The 14,547-nt window shown below is 38.6% G+C and overlaps 1 protein-coding gene across 3 annotated transcripts in view; it reads right to left on the reverse strand.

The window, feature by feature from the left end:
• LOC100577393 (epidermal growth factor receptor-like) overlaps positions 1 to 14,547 on the reverse strand; it is a 156,154-nt gene that overhangs the window by 69,333 nt on the left and 72,274 nt on the right. The window lies entirely within an intron of this gene.

The following is a 14,547-nucleotide window of genomic DNA, read 5'->3' on the forward strand; positions in this document are numbered from 1 at the left end:
GCATCGGGGATTCGACGAAGTATTGCGATTGATTAATCGGCAGTATTTAATACATGAAATGTGTTCGCATCGTTTTTGTTAATTTCAGGCTAAATTGTGAATGGGAACTCGAGATATATCGTTTATATAGTTTGGAGATTTGGTGGGAATGTATATTATATGTTTTGTAATAAGGTTGTAAAGATTACGATCAGAGTAAAGTGGAAAACGTGTAAATCAATACCTTCGTTCACAAAAATTCTATACATAAATATTATGAAGCATGCTATTGATCCTTTCCTGTAATTCGATCAAATGCGTGTGTTGCCGATATGTAAACATTTCTAAGGTTTGAAAGAACATGAATTGTTATAATTTCGATCGCTTAATTTAATGAAACATTCACAATTTTATAAAAATATAAATTTTAATATATATATCTCGCGTATTATCAAGTATACATAAAGATATCGATTTACTTTTGTTCAAATTACAAATAATTTAAAATTCCTTTCAATCCTTGTATAATAATTTCTTACAAATTTAATACACACGGAGAAACAATCTTGGATACAAAATACGAAAATTAAAATAATGAAAAAAGTGAAACGATTTAAAAAAATTTCTTTACCTTCGAGGAATCATTAGAACGTAGTAAAAATAATCAACCGTTTAATCGAGATAACCGAAGTGAAAAGATTTATATCCTTCTTGGACAAAATGAGTTTTCACCGTTTGTTTGTATAATAAACACGAAAACACTCGCTCCTACTATACCAAACGAAGCATTGGCGGTAAGCACTCGCAAGAATGTGGAATCTCGTTACGTAAAAGCCACCTTAGCCAGGCGTGAAAATACATCGCGTTCGGTTTCCAAGAAGAATCCACGATTGCCACCGGTTTCCAGGGAACCAGAGGGATTTTTTCTTTTTTTTTTTTAAATTTGCGTTCATTTGTTCCACGAAAACGTTTTACCATAAATATGTAATAATGCAAGTACTTTGACGATGGAGGAACGATGGGTCCAACGCCGCTTCTTCTGCAGAGGTTATGCCTTTAAGCGTAAACGCTTTGTGCCGGTAAATGGCGAAAAAAAAAAAGGAAAAAAGGAAAAAAAAAAGAAAAAAAAAAAAAAGGGACGTTTCGCGGAACCAAAGGTCGAACTGACACGCCAGATCGACGCGAGTGTAACGGAAATTTGTCGAGGCGGGAAACGTTAAATGTATGTTTGCTTCTTGTAATTATTATTACACACACAGTTTTACACTTCTCTTTAATAATATTATATAAATACTGGACGCTCTTGTGTGTTATGATGTGTAATATAATTATATATTATGTCATTCGTGGGCAAAGTTCTCGTGCAATTCCATTGACCCAACGATTTAATACGTGTAAATATTGCAGTTCGTTCATTCGTTGAATTTTCAGTGTATTCTTAAAATTTTAAAAATAGGAAATGATCCACTTGTTGTCCATTATATACTCGGAAAGTGACGAATTATCATTAACAGGATTACCTTAATGCGTTATCGCGAACGTATTAAAGTCTCAATTGTCTGTTTGAACAACTCTCAGATAAAATTCTCGTTTGAGCCAGACACTTCAACCGAAGGTTAATCACTCGTGTCTATCGATCTTTCTCGTTCTCACGAGTATCGTTCAAAGTCGAGCCTGCACCGAATTTTTCTTTTACCTTTTTCCAAGAGAAACTTGGAAAAGGATCGCTTTAGATCGTACAGATAGAGAAAGGCAGGATGATACGTCGCTTCTCCCCACAGACTTTTCAAACACGCAGAGGTCTTTTCTTGGCAGGTGTTTGTCGATCCTTCGATCCCTGGACAACAACCATCTCGAATTCATCCTAAACATTTTTTCCTCGCACACTGACAGGACTCTCGTCCCCCATTGTTCTCTTCTTCTAGTGGTTTGACTATCACCGTGCTATTGTTTGCCGTTCCTCGACCTCACCCCCGCGCCAAGGATCCCCCCCGTTGTGAAACACGGCCAGTAACACTCGTAAGAACAATAATGTGAAAATTTGGCTCGAACGTGTCCGTTTCGATCCCATTTGTCATTGTTCGAAGCTTGTTTGTCCGGATGAAAGACGATTTCCAAGCTTTAAATAATAATTTTCTAGATTAATGAGTTTCGGTTTAACGACAATAGGATTAGTAACCCTGTTAATTTTTATGTTAATTAGAAAAATGGGAGGGCCTCTTTTGAGGTATTTCAAATTTTGAAAGCAGTAGCTTTGTCGAAGAAGAAAAATGGGAAGGGCAATTAGGATTAATTGTTAACATAGAATGGATTACATATTTGAATATGGATATAATTTGGAATAGAATTTGGGTGAATTTTAAGTAGTTTTCCACATCGATGCATTTTACATTTTTTTTTTTCTTAAAATTTTATATTTGGAGAATGTTAAACAGATTGCGTTAAGAATAGTAAAAAGCTGTATATACAGCTGGTAGAATATTATCAGGTCGTTAGTTGAAATCAATTATTGTTATTGTATTACAATAATTAATGTTTCATAAAAATTCTTTTTAAATTCAAGAAATTTATCGTTAAAATTATATTAAATATATACTATATTTCAAATATAAATAAATGAATTCATAGTCTGATCATTTTCCTTTTTTAACAAAATAATTTAAATTTATCGTATATCCATAATCTTCAAATTTTAAAAAAGATTAAAAAAAAAAGAAACAACCAATCGTTCCAAACTTGTAAGCAATTCACTTTTCACGTTCATGCTAATTGTCAAACGCTCAATCTCAGAATGATAATGGCACAAGTTGGCCAGGTAACAACAGGTGGCTTCATGAGCGCGTGGGCCTAAATTTAGCCGCGACATAACCTCTCCTACTCTCTTTCCATGCGACTTCCCCTCTCTGGTCATCGAATTTGTTCTCTTTCTGCCCAACTCTTCTTCTCTCTTTCTCGTTTCTTCGCTTAAACCAACTCGCTCGAGCATGACAATATGATGACGAAATCGTATGACATGGAAAAATTCGCTCCAATTGACGAACTAATTTAACTTGGAATTTAATTTCGTCGGTGTAATGAGTCTCGTCACTTTAATAAATACAACGCCTGTGTAAGTGTCTGTGATTGATCGATCTTGTTTGCGTATATCAAAAATAACAGAAGGGAATATTCGATAATATCGTCTCAAATCGTAATCTTTATCTTGATTTCTTATATACGTTCCAATCGATATTACGTAAAGTCTCCAATCATTTTATCTCTTCAACCATCGAAATATATCCAAGAACATTTTTAATTTCTATTAATCGTCGAATCCTTAACGCGTAAGTACGCTTAAAATCCCCCCCCCCCCCCCCAAAAAAAAAAATTACCATGAGATCGGGTCAACGAAGAAAGTGGCCCGAGGGTAGAGATCGTTTCGTGGAATTTCAGGGATATCCGCGACGAGGATCGGGGCCATAATTCCGATGGTAAGGACGACGATGACGGCCATAAGGAAGCGCGAGATCAATCTCTATGGCCATAGCGTATGCGGACCTCAAGCGAGACAGGGCCAAGCTCGTATCTCGCGCTTCGACGCGCGATTTACAGCTGCCGCGTTGCTTTATTCGCCAACCTGTTCCCTCCTCTTCTCTTCGAGCCCGAACGAACGAAGGAAGGCTCTCTCGCATTCCTGGCGCAACGTCGACCGCGTTGCCTGTACGCGAATCAGATAAAAGTGGCACTGGAAAGTATATACGCCGCGACCTCCGCCGCGACTTTGAAGAATCGTCCTGCATCCAGGCTGGAGGAATCGTGCGCCTCTGCTCGCGTGACCATCACCTCTGGTGCATTATGGATGGCTCGAATTTTTTTTTTTTTTTTCTTTTTTAGAGTTTCGATAAAGGATCACGGGGTTTTTAATTTTTCTTTTCCTTATTTTTTTAGAATTTCGATATCTCTGTCGATGATCTGGATCGTTCAGAGTTGGAAAAGAAGGGTTTGGGAAAGCGGGCGAATCTTGGAGCTTCGTGCATTATGGATGGCTCGAATTTTTTTTTTTTTTCTTTTTTAGAGTTTCGATAAAGGATCACGGGGTTTTTAATTTTTCTTTTCCTTATTTTTTTAGAATTCGATATCTCTGTCGATGATCTGGATCGTTCAGAGTTGGAAAAGAAGGGTTTGGACGAATCTTGGAGCTTCGTCGATTAATAGGAACTAATAGGCGAGATGTAAAGGCGTGGTTGATAATGAAGTTCTTCTTTCTTCTATATTCTTCTCTTTGATAAACTTTGATGTTTCGAGTAAATGGGAAATAGCAATTTCTAGATACGTAATTGCTTAATTTTAAATATTTTTTTTTAAATTGATCGATTTGGAATTAATTATGAGAATATTATACGATTCATATTAGCACAATCTTCTATTTTAGATACGTAGATACTTTTTCTTCCTTAAAATTTACAAATTCTTCGTTTAATATGGCGATGTTTTTAACACTTCCATCGAAAGACGCGTAATTTTTTCGTTACTTTATTGCCAGTCAATTACTTAATGTCAATTATATGTGTGATGTGATATTCAAGAATTTTCAGAATTCACATTTATTTATCATTAGTATTTTAGAGATATTAAGAGGTAAGCCTCTTAAATACCAGGCAACGAATGTATTATGGATTTACATATCAAATTGCCAAAGTATAGATATCAAAAGTTTCTCGTTCAACTCTCTAATCGCATAGCTCTTAAGAAAGCGAATAACTTTTACCAATAGCAAATATCTAAATAATTAGAAAATTTCGAACAAACATTGAACTACACATTGAAATTATTCTTCCTTAAAAAGTCCGCAATTAAAGAATCTTCAACTTCTCTCTCTCTCTTTTAAAAACAAATTCTCGTTGCAATCCACCATCGTTAAAAAAAAAATATCTCTTCTCCCATTACAATCCTGACGTTTACTCATCGTCGTGGCAGCACAACGCGACGCGAGGCAACGAAAAAGTGGCGAAGCACCCTCGAGCACAATCTCGCACCATGAACCTCTCTCGGTTCGTGCGGCCAACTCTCCCCATCAGAGGCCGCAATGGTTCCGAGTATACCACGGGCATAGAGTGTCGACCATAACGCTGGCCAGAAGAGAATACCGGTTCGGAAAGCACAGTGGCGCCGCTACCCGAGGAATTCGCCTTTGGAAAAAAAATCGCGGCGCACGACGAGATTTGAATAAGCCTTGCAATCTTATGTCACAAAACTCATACCTCGCTCCCCGTTTCGTTTCTCGAATTCCCCACAGCCACACCAATTTTTCTTTTCCGTTCATACTTCCTCTTTTTTTTCCGGAATTCTCGATGATTCAGATAGCGTTTAGAATAAATGTTTTTACCAGAAACGTTGGTTCGTGAAACGAAGGAATTTTATTTCGGGTAGATAATCAAATTAATTCTTCTCCATAAATAAATTTCGATTCGAAATTATTCCTTAATTCTTATAGAAAAATTCGATTCGTTCATTTTTCAGGAATAAATTAAAAATCAACACCTCTTGAATCCAGAAAGGAAAGAGAGAGTTTCCGCTAGTAGAATGGCAGCGATCGAAAGGGGCGATCGATAAGGGGGAACTCGCGAAGATCGAGCGTCGGTTCCAAGAACTCGTTAATAATAATCCTCGGCGAAATTATTTATTTAGTCCATTTGCGGATCCGCGTCTGTCTCGGCGTACTACGTGACCACGCCACGATAATGAATCCCTGGTATACGTAAGTTGAGTTACAACAGCTTACGAATATACCTGGCTACAGGGTTGTGCAAAAGATGCGGCGCGAGGATAACGCGGGATCGAGCCATCCTTTTATTTTCGAGCCCCCTCTTCCCTGCGTTTCGTTCCCTCGCCTTCCTCCGCCAATAACGCGCTCGCGCGACCGCCTTCTTGTTCTTCCTCTCCTGTCTATACCACCCTTTTGTCCCAGCCTTCGTATTTTATTCTCGTGCTAGCTGCGAGAGCCATTGTTCATCGCGTAGAGAATCGGAGAACGAGCACCTTGTCCTTCGCCAACAACTTCGCGAAGGGAGTTTCCTCGAACATTTCGTGGTCACCCTTAATGAGGGGCGAGAGACAAACGTACTTTTCTTTAATGATTTTCTATTTTTCTTCTTCTTTTTTTATTATTTTACACAGATGATAATATCCGTTTCTCTGGTTGCGATTTTAAAAAGGAAAGAGTGAAGAGAAGATTGTTGGAATTGAATAATTGTACATAATCGAGATGTTACGAGAATTATTTTCGATATTGCTATTCTTCGAGGAATCCTTTTGATCTGTTTTATTTGAAATAATTCTGAAAAAAGATTTTAGAATCATAAAACTTTTGTTTCGTTATTTAATATACGTTTTTAAACGATCAATAAATTAGGAGGATATTAGAGTTTAAATTATGTAATTTATGTAATTTCCTTTTTACCATTTATAAGTTCAGAATTAGAAATAAAAAGATACGTGACAAATTATCTTCTTTCTCCGCCGCGAAGAATAATTTAAAATTATAAGATTATAACGGTGTTCCACGATACTTCCAAGAATCGTCGAGGCGTTATTAAAGCATTTCTAGGAAATATCGAGCTATAATTTCAATTTTTAGCGCCATTCTTCGTGTCAGCTGCTGCGTCGATGCATGTCGACTGCGATGGCGCTCAACGCCGACGTTCAAGGATGATGGAAAACGAGGCGAGTAGCCGTCGACCCGTCAAACTCGTCAACAAGAAAAGACCTTGCGGCACGACAAATCCTTCTTTGCCTCGTCCTCTGCCACACGCCTCCCACGAATCGTCCCACGGTCGCCAATATTTGCGGAAACGTAAAGAAATCGGTAAACACGAGCGTCTCCTCTCTCTATCCGGCCACTCGAACAAGGAAACAATTCGTAGATTGGCTGCGCCAACTTGTGATGGCTCGATATTTCAATCACGATTTATATCCATCTGACGAATCCCTTTTTTAATCTTATCGATAAAACTGCTAGAAAATAATCGAAATTTAAACAAATGAATACATTATATTCGTATATTTATTATCAATAGATAATTATTCAATTATCCATGCAGGATATAAAATATTCCTCAAGTTTACCGGTTTTTCCTCGTAATAAAGAATACATGTACGTAATAACGTGCTGTTATTCGAATCGTGACAAAAAGTATCGTGTCGCTCTCAATTTAATTCACTAGATGAAAGGATGAGAGAGACAGAGAGCAGCCATTACAAAAGATCGTTGACTAATCGGTGCAGAAGCTGGAAGAGTAGCAGATACAGCAGATTAGACGGCGCGTTTAAGAATGTGGATGCGGTTAAAGGGTCGATAAGAAGCGCGAAGCGCTCTTTTCAATTACGGAATCGACATTCCGCGGACCAAGCTTCAGCCATATTGTCGGCCAAGGATTTAAAAATCAGCTGGAACTTGAATAAGCCGGCCGATAATGGCTGGCATTCCTCTGAAAATCGCACGGCTCTTTCGTCGAGCGTAAAGAAATAAAAAAAATAAAGGGGAGGGGAGGGGAAGGAGATGAGAAAGAAAAGGAGCCGATGACGACGACGTGCCGTGCAGTGTTAACTTTGAGATTTTAACTATTATTCGTTGACACGTGACAATAAACATTCTATGTTATTATGCGTTGATAAAGCGATTTCACGATGCTTCGAATGGGTGGCGTTTAAAATAACGCGGAGAAATATCCGTCGCCTTGGAAGAATGTTGATCTTGGAGAGAGAGAGAGGGAGAGAAACAAAGAGAGAGAGAGACGGTCTGAATAGATTGAAAAGAATATACATGTGTACATGTATCTACAATGTATTGCCGGTTTTTCTGAAGAACTGTTGCAGCGGTTGACTGGACGAGGTTAAAAAGGAATATGCAAATATGTACATCTACCGCATATCCAAGATGTGTTTCTGATTTCCCTAACAAACTATTGTATCGAAGATCGAAGAGAAAAAAGGGGTATACGGAGAGGTATATTTAACGTGTATAACGTGGAAGTGTGAAATTTTTTTGTACCGTTAACTTAACGAGAAAAGTATTTTTTAAAAACTTCTGCTCCCCCCTTTTTTGTACTCTCCTCTTAATCCAAATTTTTAAATTCGAGATACAATTTTCCTCCATTCAGAAAGAAAGCTAGAAAGCTAGATCAGAGAAATCTGATTTCATTTCGATTGATATCAGATCTATCGATTTCCAGGCGAGAATGTTATTAAATAAGATAAAGAAAGTTATCGAACCGTTTCTCGATTAATTAGCAGCGATTTAATAATGGATATCGTTGATAATTTTTCATTTTTTTCTCTCTCTCTCTCTCTCTCTACGTTTATTTATTTATTTATTTTTTTCTCCCCCTCTTGCTACTTCGAGGTTGGTATATATAAGCCTCTGTCGTTCGATCTCGATCTGTTTTTTCGCCGATCCGGCCAATTTCTTGACACATGTTCGGCCGTGCAACGCTGAATCACGGGGAGCAGCTTTTTATGGGAAAGCCGCGAGCTCGGTTTTAAAAGTCAGCGAGCTAGCTACTTTCACCCGGTTCGCGTTGAAAAACAGCCGGGGCCGGAATTTTTTTGGGAATTAACCGGAGCAAAAGTCAGCATACGTCTCGAGATTACGACGTGCGGCGAGTAAAATCCGACTCTGGATCAAAACATTAGCCTTTCTTCCGTCCCCCCTCGCCCCCCATTCGCAAGAACCGAATCGCAGGAATAACAGGTTGGTACACCTGCCATCCTGGCCAGGAATTCGTGTAATTTTTTACCCATCCACGTATCCTTATCGCGTCTATTAAATCCGTCACAGTGATCTCACTTCCATCTCTCCTCCCCCTATCCCTGTCCATCCATCTCATTGTTTCCTTTTTTCTTTTCGACCTACGTCTTTCTTCCCTCGATCTCGTTTCTCTTCTGATTCTCATCGTTGCCAATCGATATGATCGAAAAGCGACACTGCGCGTTGACCAAAGCCGACTGAGTTGACTCCGCGACGAGGACACGACGGCGGTTTCCGCCACGGTGGCTCGATCCGCTGACTTTTCAGGAACCGTCACTCCACATCCCTGGAGGAGTCTCGGCACTTTTGTAGTGACGAAGAAGAGAGGAGGCACGGAGGGTACATCACCTTCGCGTGTTTACCTCTTCGCCAACCGGTTCTCCCCCTCCTCCGCCCCTCGCGCCGACTATCCTTCCTCTCCCTTCCACACGGCCGCCCGTGTATATACCTGTGTACAACCTCGCGTAGAATCTATCCTTCCCTCCCTTTCCCTCCTACACCTTTTCTCCACCTATCTTCGCCCCGTTTTCTCGCTCCTTCTCGAACCTCGTTCCACGAACGAAGTTTCTCCTTCCCTCCTCGCTCGGTGATCAGACTCTCCTCGTCCCCCCTCTCCTCCCCCGTCCTCCTCCTCGTCGGTTGTTCTTCAGAACCGCGGTATTCAAATGACCTCGGATGATGAATATCCCCGTCTCTCTCGGCCTGCCGGTAATTGCCGCTATTCCCGTCCTTATTTTTGCCCGCGGTTGCGTTACCTCTCTCCTCGAAGGTGCAGAGGAGCGTACCACGCTCACGCAGTGGTCGGCTCCTTTCTTCTCCTCCTCCTCTTTCGCGTGTACACCTTCTTCTTACCTTTTTACCTCAGCTCGGTGCCCCGCTTGCACAATACCCCGTGTCCCTCTCGGCGCTATAAGCCTCTCTTATCTCGGGGAATTTCGTAAGGGGTATGCGGGATAAATTGCGCGGGAACGCCGATCCTTCGCGAACGAGCCGACCCTTCCACCCATCTTCCGAGGGATCGTCGAGGTGTGAAGGATCGAGAACTGTAATCTGCTGATTACGTATTATGTTTCTTGTTCATTGCTATTCTCTCCCTTCCACAATGGATTTTGGAGAAGGTTAATCCAGGATCTTTTTCGGGAGAAATTGCACGATTGGTTTTATATTCTTCACTTTAAAGGTTGTTCCTTTTTTTTTTTAATTTTTGAAACTTGACCAGTCGTTCGATGTTTGCTTCATCGTTGGATATTTATGCATTTGTTATAGGAGATTTATGAGACGAAGAAATGCATAGAAGGTTAGATTTCTTTAATTTGAGACATCTTTGAAATATTCGAAATTCAAGGTATTATTAATCTTTTGATTCCTAATCTTTTGTATAAAATATCTTCTTAGATCTTCGTCAATATCAAATCTTTAGAATTAATAGGAATTAAGTTAATTAGAATGTTTCGTCTCAACGCGGAGGATCCTTGATGAAAACGCATATTGGGATTGTCATTTTTAAATAGAAATTATTATTCTGTAACAATCTCAATCTTAAGAATTAATGCATGTATATATTTCTTCAAATATATTATACGCAATTTTAATAAAAATGATTTGATACGATCACGTTACAGGGAATAACGTAACAATTGGATTTTTTAGAAAATTATTCCCAGTGTTTTTCCTCTACAATTCTCGCATTAATCTTTTCTAATCACGTTCCCCACTTAGCGCAATAATTAATGTTTTCGCGCGTTATTACGCAAGTGTACACTATATACAACGGAATATGCTGTTCGAGACTTGGAATCGAAGAAACTAAAAATAAAGAAACTATAAATTTCTAAATCCACGAATCTGGTTACGTAAACAATTAATGAAGCGTGTAGTTGAAAATAATATCGTATCTCTTGATGAATTTATGATTAGGAAACGCCCGTAATGAAATGTAAATTGGAAAAATTTTTAATAGGAGATTGATCTGACAATTCCAGATGAAATTTATCTATTTATCGTTTGTCGAAATGAATTTTCTGAATTTTTTCTTTTTTACTCGATTACCAATATAAAATTGTTAATTTTAAAACAATATTTGTGGAATGAATGTACGTATACATTATTAACTTTTCACATAAATGAATAAAAATAAATAATGCAATCTCCTGACATTTTAACAACACGCGTACAATTTTTTTTACCAACTCTTGCAATCTTCTTTCGATTTTTAATTTTTTCGACAGGAACTCTTTCCCCTTTCAAGCATGTACATTCTTTTTTAAATAATACTTGTATCAGAATGTACCGATACAACTTTTTCGTTGCGTCTTCAAGAGAATGAAAGTTCACTTGCTCGACTCCAGAGTGCAAGTGTATAAACGTTTAACCTTTTCGTTGTCGAGAATGTTATCAAGATTCCTTCGTATCGTCTATCGAAGTAAAGTTCGATTCACTTCCCTATTGCATTCTCATGAGGTGAACACTCGAGAACGCTCGAGTGTGCATTTTCGAATGCATCAGCGAACCATGGACTTTCTATCTTCTTAATAATTCTTGAATCGAATAATTATCTAACGAATTTCTTCCAGGAACGAAGAATGATCGAAATGTAATTAAATGACATTTTACTTCGAATATAATTAAATCTCTCTTCTTTTTCTTCTTATAAAAGATACATTCCTTTCGACAAAGTGTATAAATAGTTATAAACCACATAAACTTGATCATAAATAGGTTATCATCGTCGAATCATTTATCTTAAAAACCAAACATTCTTTTGCAAGCCACGTATTTGATATTCTGTGCATTCGATGCAGAGAAGTGAACAAGATTAAAAGAATCCATCAATTTATAATATAAATTTCTCAGGTATTAAAGAATGAACATTCACCTTTGATCAAATCCGTCCAAGGAACGATATCGATTCTCGTTTGCATACTCTCGTATTATACGTGGCGTCACTTTTGAAACGGCTTGTATAGCATACATGTAGGAACATGCACGAGTAGCTACGGGGCAAACAGCAATCATACCCATAAAGTTCCCGTGATCCCTTCGTGCCAGGGCCTCGCATGCTGAATAACAGCAACTATTAGTGGTCTGTCGGTCATTACAATCTGTCAGTCGAGCGTACGCTCGTGCAAGCGCTTGCAGGTAACCTTGACGAATGAAACTATCGGCCAGCACGTGCACTTTTATCCTACGGAGCCGTAAATACCTTGGATCGGGGGAGGGGAAAAGAAAAAAAAGAAGACTCGATTTCCCTGTTAACCGAGGAGAAAACCGTGTCGAATTCTCAACGATTTGATATATCATAGCTTGGTTAATATTTTACGAGTTCTTGCCGAGGGAAAGAAGCAGTTTTAAGCATAATTTAACCAAGTTATATAGAGGCTGGGCACGACTTATGTCGACTTCTGTCTCTTTCCTGGAACCGATACTTTGTGCTTTCCAATGATAATCCAGCTTAATTTAAATCATCCTCTGCGAAAGAAAAAAAAGATAAGTTTAGAATCTCGAACAATCGTTTCTTCTTCTTCGTTTCGGCCTCGAACTTTAAATCAAGCGACACGATTCCACGGCGTAAGTGGCATTGCAACGATGAGATGGATCTTGATACGAGGCAGCTTCCAGCGAATCGGTTTTGCGCCCGCTGGAACCGCTGACTCAACTCCTCCGGCTGGGAGAGGTCTAGCCGAGTTCGCCCACATGAGACCCGGTTCTCTTCGTTCTCTGCCTAGGCGTACAATTGGCCGGGAACGCGCCACACAACCGTCCACCACAACGATTAGGCAATAGTCGCCGTTTTATAATTGTTCCTCAATCGGCATGCGCCGATACAACAAGGCCCGCGGTTTCGACACACCATTCGTCTTGTATACCTACGTGTTCCACCGATAAATCTCGCTATAATTTCGCTCCAAACGATTGATAGCGTCCAAGGATCTCACCTAGTCTTCGAGATTCGAATTTAGATCGAGTTAGAATTGTAATATAGACCGTGTCTCCATAAATAAACTCCGTAAATTTCGAAGCTTGAAACGAACTTTGTATTCTTATTTCCAATGTGAAAAATTAATATTTGTTTAAATTTCGAATAAAAATTTAGCTTAGTAAACCCTGGAACGAAATATGGAGATAATATAAATCAGGGGAGGTCGATATCGTAGCTTCGTGCTCACGTTTTCTACATTCCTGTACCATGGTGGAGGGTAAAGTACGCGCGTATCAGGGAAGACGCGTGTACGTGCGCAATACCACGCTATCCAAATATATATGGGGGACGATAGGTGATATAAAGTGGTAATGTCGCGAGCAACGTGAAACATAGGCCGATTGGGCCGGTTTAAGCCGCGCCTTATCGCTGCCTGCACTCGGCATACATCCACCAATGCGACACCCTATTCTCGTTCCTCTCTACGGGCTTCTCTCCACGGTTTCTACGGAATTAAATTTATATATATATATATGCCTCCTTCGCCTATATAGAATATATATCTATTCTGGTATAGAAAAATGAGTGATCTCGTGACCAATGTCATCGAGACGTTACCGTCAACCGTTCGATTTATAGTCGAGTTCTTCATGTTCGATGGCGCTATCGGGAGCACGGCAAATCGTGGGCTTGCACGATTGCGGCTGGTGACGATGTTACGTCGTACGCGGCTCGACTCGATATGGATATATTATTCTCGATATTATGGTTGAAACTTGCTTTCGAAATATTATTGTTTTGATTCGTAGAGCCGTCCTGTAATAAACCGAGTATTATTGTTTATACTTTCCGAAGCGTAATTAATTCCGTTCGTACTTTGTCGAATATTGAAATATATGAATGAATGGAGTGAGAAATGTAAAATAAAGATTATTTTTTTTAATAAGTATCTTTTATAATGATACTTTGCTCCAAATTTTTAACGAGATATCTTAAAATAAACTAAAAAGTAAAGTATTCGTAGTAATAATTTTCACGATTTATATTAAAATAATAAATAATTAATATATTCGTTTTAATTATACTATACACGAGTGTGCATTATATTTCCATGCAAATTAGATATAAAAAAAATTCATTGTATCGTTAATTAATCGTACAAGAATGCAAAAATAATTCTATAAAATGAGTTCCATTTTCGAGAATAAAATATTGAGATGCTGTAACGAAGATTGATTCCTCCTTTTTTTTTATTATATGTAGAATTTATATAGAGTTCGTAGAAAGTATCTTTTTATCGATATTTCCTCGACAACAAATTTACTTTCACATCCGATAATTTTTTTCACAAGTGTGCGTTATTTACTCGTACGATAGTTTAGCGCGTTATTGCTGTTTTTCAAACGCAATCGGAAAATAACTGTCTGGAGGTAACGAAGCTGTCCGTTCTGCGATAGGCAGCACGTGGGCGGCCTTCCCATTCAATCATGTTTTACGTTCGGCCCATTATCTTTTCGCTTTCTAAATTTTTCCTCGATAGAATGCACTCCATCTTTTCGCACGTTCAAACTCTTCTCGTTATTCCCACCTTTATCTCTTAATTTCTACGCCAATATCTCGAATTTTCATCTTGCAACAATTGTAGCAACGTTAATAACTCAATTGTTAGTTTCGTAAACTTCGCATATTTCTAATTTTCTTTTGAAGATTGGATCAGGGATGAATATCGACGTTGAAAGTATTGCACATCTGCGAGAAAAATAAATTACGAGATTGTGGAATTTTTCGGAGGAATAAAAAGGAATGATAAATATATATTTTTTTAAGCAATAAATTAAACAATATTTTTGTTCCTATAAAGAAA

Source organism: Apis mellifera, linkage group LG6 (assembly GCF_003254395.2).
Source record: "Apis mellifera strain DH4 linkage group LG6, Amel_HAv3.1, whole genome shotgun sequence".
In the NCBI taxonomy this organism is placed as follows: domain Eukaryota; kingdom Metazoa; phylum Arthropoda; class Insecta; order Hymenoptera; family Apidae; genus Apis; species Apis mellifera.